General features: G+C 46.0%; 1 non-coding gene across 1 annotated transcript; it reads right to left on the bottom strand.

The window, feature by feature from the left end:
- Positions 1 to 1,065: 1,065 nt before the first annotated feature.
- LOC114811691 lies at positions 1,066 to 1,203 on the bottom strand. Its single transcript, XR_003759387.1, has one exon. It is a non-coding gene; the product is annotated as a small nucleolar RNA SNORA7 (small nucleolar RNA).
- Between the last annotated feature and the right edge of the window lie 1,615 nt (positions 1,204 to 2,818).

The following is a 2,818-nucleotide window of genomic DNA, read 5'->3' as shown; positions in this document are numbered from 1 at the left end:
TCATCTCTAAAATGGGGATTTAAGATAGGGAGTCCCATGTGGGACATGGACTGTGTCCAATCTGATTATCTTTTATCTACCCCAGCACTTGGAACAGTTTCTAGGCCATAGTAAATGCTTAGCATATACATGGGCAGAGTCAGCTGTTGTTTTTGGTTTTGTTTTTTAAAAAGAGCCTCTGCAAGTCACAACTAAAGTAGCAAATCAAAACTGTTTCAGATGGCCATAGTCTAAGAGGAACAAGTGGTCATGTTTTGGGCATTTCTGCCACAACTGAACAGACAGAGATTGTTTTAAAGACCACCAGCAAGGCCCATCAAAGTATTTATGAGGCATCATTTATTTAATAGGCATTGGAGGAGGAGGAGGTAATTAGGGAGAAAGATCAATCAATAGTAATTGAGCACACTTGGAGGTTAGTAGAAGCAATCGCTGCCCTCAAGGAGCTTACAGTCTAGCAGGGGAAGTAAGATATTAAAACTAATCGAGATAGAGAGATAGAGCGAAGCAACTGAATTTAAAGAAAAGTCTGTACATGCTGTAGGTGGAATACTTAAGTGCGGGGAGAGGAGGAAGAGGGCAAAAGATTAGAGATTGTTCTTTCCTATTCCCTGGAGGAAATATGACTTTAGTAGGACTTTGAAGATGTGGAAGATTAGAGGCCTGCTGGATGTTAAGGAGAAGAAAATTTCTAGCGAGTGGGAGGGTAAAAGTATTAAGTACTTATTGTGTGAAGAGCACTAGGAAAGAGTGTGCAGGTGGAAATTAGACATGAACCCTTCCCTTCAAGGGTCTCACAATCGAAGCAGGGAGAGCAGAAACCTTTACTTCACTTTGTCTTGTCTTATGCTGTCGAATCATCTCCAACCCAAAGCGATTCCATGAACGCATCTCTCCTAGAACACCCCACTTTCCAACTGCAATGGTTCTGGTAGCATATCCATAGAGTTTTCTTGGTAAAAATACAGAAGGGGTTTACTATTGTCTTCTTCCCTGTACAGTAAACCTGAGTCTCTGTCCTCAATTCTTTCCTGTGCAACTGCTGCCCAGCACAGGTAAGTTTTGACTTGTTACAGATTGCTTTCCATTCGCTAGCCACTGCCTGAGCTAGGAATGGAATGGGTAGACCTCTGCTTGACTCTGTCTCCCATAGCCAAGACTGGTAGAGTACTAGAAATTCTCCAGGTGTGATCCTGAGAGGGGTCGCTTCACTTCACAGATGAAGAAATTAGTTTCTGAAACCCAGATCCACATGCTCTCCGGCATAGATGTCTCCCACCACACCCCCAACCTTCAACCCTGCAAGAGATCTCATCTCTCTATGGGACTTAGTGGCTAAGTAGCCATTTCTGATGGATAGGGAGGGAAATAAACCAATTTACTCCTTTGCTTTTCTGTGCCCTCTGATCCTGCTCATGCTGCCCTTAGAGAGCTGTTCAGGTACAGTATTTATAACCACCCATCCATCCCCACCCCCCTCTACTAATTTGTTATTTTGCTGCCCACCAAATATGGGGCCCTGTGGATTGGGCCAGTGATGAGTGGGATTGGGGCTACATCCCTGTCCAGAAATGGGCGGTACTGGGATCACTAGAGGGGGACCTGGGTGGCTGTCTACTCTTTCCAACCCTTGGAGTGGGGCTGGTCAGAATGAGGGCCAGTGCTAGGCTTTACAGATGTCCAGTGGTGAAAGGAAAGAAATCTTTCCTTCAGTGCTGAGTTGTAATGGGAGAGGAACAAGGATAAGTAGGAAAGAGAGAAGTGATTGAGTGCCTTAGAGTTTATGGAAAGAAGATTCTGTGTGACTGTAAACTTCTCATGGGCAGGGAATAGGTCTGTTATATTCTCCCAAGTGCTTAGTACAGTGTTCTGCACACAGGAAGCACTCAATAAATATGGTTGATCGATTGCAGAGAGAGATGGGCAACTATTGGAGATTTTTGAAGGGTTGGGAGATGTGCAGAACAATTCTTTTTAGAAAAGTCATCTGGACAGCTGAATGAAGTATGGACTGGAAAGGGGAGAGGTTGGAGGCAAGGAATTCAGTGAGAAGGTAATACAGTACTCAAAGTTGGAATACACCAAATACTTGGACTAGCATGGTGACAGCTTGGGTGGAGAGGAATGGGAGGTGTTTGGAGATGTGAAAACAGAACTGACAGGGTTTGGTCACAGACTGAATATATGGGTGGGTGGTAAGAGATGAGTCAAGGGTAATGCCAAGATTTTAGGCATGTGCGACAGAGAGGTTCTGTCAGTGGTGAGGGAAACATCACGAGAAGGAGAAGGTTTGGGAGGGAAGGGGAGTAGTTCAGTTAAGGCATGTTGAACTTCAGATGTTGACCAAATATCCAAGTAGATGTCCTAAAAGTGGGAGAAGATGTGAGGGGGTTTGATTTTCCATAACCGAGGTTTGTTTGGACTATGACCGTGTCTGGGCACTCTTAACAATTATCAATCCCTGGGAAAAGAGGTAGAACTGCAAGCCAACATGTCACTGCCTCCCCTATGATTGATATGTGCCAGTCATAGGTCATGATTTGACACTGGCCTAGCACCTGCTCCCCACACACATTCATGCAGCTGCGTTAGAGGCATGGGAGAGGGCCCGATGCAGATATCAAGATGGGGCTGCTGGGCCCCAAAGCTCAGGCCAGTCTTTGGTGGGGTCACTTGACTTCAGGCAGAGGCAGCCGAGGCCAACTGGGATGGAGGAACAGGCAACCTCACCCCACTGGGCCGGACCATGGCCACAGGCATCCCTGTCACGGGATCATCCTTACTTGAATAACCCAACTAGGGATGGGGCAGGCCTTTC

The sequence above is a fragment of the Ornithorhynchus anatinus genome, chromosome 4 (genome assembly GCF_004115215.2).
Source record: "Ornithorhynchus anatinus isolate Pmale09 chromosome 4, mOrnAna1.pri.v4, whole genome shotgun sequence".
NCBI lineage: Eukaryota > Metazoa > Chordata > Mammalia > Monotremata > Ornithorhynchidae > Ornithorhynchus > Ornithorhynchus anatinus.
Note: the sequence above shows the minus strand (reverse complement) of the source record. Positions and strands in the feature narration are given on the sequence as shown.